Genomic DNA, 917 nt, shown 5'->3' on the forward strand with positions numbered 1-917 from the left:
TATTATATGAAATTCAGTGTTTCTTTGAATTCTAGAACTAAATATTAAAAACAAGGGCATACACACTGTATCTCAGACTCCAACACCTTGCTTTCCAGGGCTTTGAACAATACAAAATTGGCCACTTTGATATCCTCCCTGAACCTTATGCATAACATCTTTTCATTTAATTCTTCAGAAATAGAATGAAGCTGTACAGTTCTGATTTTACTATACTTATATTCCCTAAAAGTATTCCCTGGGCCCAGCATGGTCCCAGGAATGGGATTCTATGTCAGCTTTTCCAACAGCCAGTGATTTGACCACACTTGTATTGTGATTTTAATCTAAATTCCTGAGAAAACACCTAGATTCATAATTTCACCTCAAAAATCTCAACAGGTACATCATGCTGTCTTGTATCAATTTTGCTGCTTCTTGTTCTATTACTTTGGAAGAGCTTTGCCTGAATAAAGAGGTATTTCCTGGTAACTCAGCAAATCTCAAGTTTACTGATGAGTGTAAGTCCTGCTGCCTTGAAACATAAGCCCTCTAGGATGGAATGGCTGAGTTCTGAGAAGAGAGGGGGAAAGCTAAAAAGCTTCTCTCTTAAGAAATTGATTAGCAGTTTGAAGGAATTCTAGAAGTGTGTGGGGAGATAAACATGAGGTGAAGCCTAAACCAAAACTCCAGTAATTTGTTTTAAAACCAAATTAAAAAAGCCAAAAAGATCGTAAAATCTCATCATGTCTCTTTTTTTTAAAAGGCTAACACTATCTTCTAGTGAATTTTCAAAGTGTTCTTTTAAATAATTGAACCAGTATTATTTCCTCTTGATCTTTCTTGAGTTCAGCTTGTGACTCTTACTAGGAGGAACTCTGCCGCTGCTGTTTTACATGGAGTTACACTGTATTGCTTGATATGTTACAATTTATACA

This window comes from Parus major, chromosome 2 (genome assembly GCF_001522545.3).
Source record: "Parus major isolate Abel chromosome 2, Parus_major1.1, whole genome shotgun sequence".
Taxonomy (NCBI): domain Eukaryota; kingdom Metazoa; phylum Chordata; class Aves; order Passeriformes; family Paridae; genus Parus; species Parus major.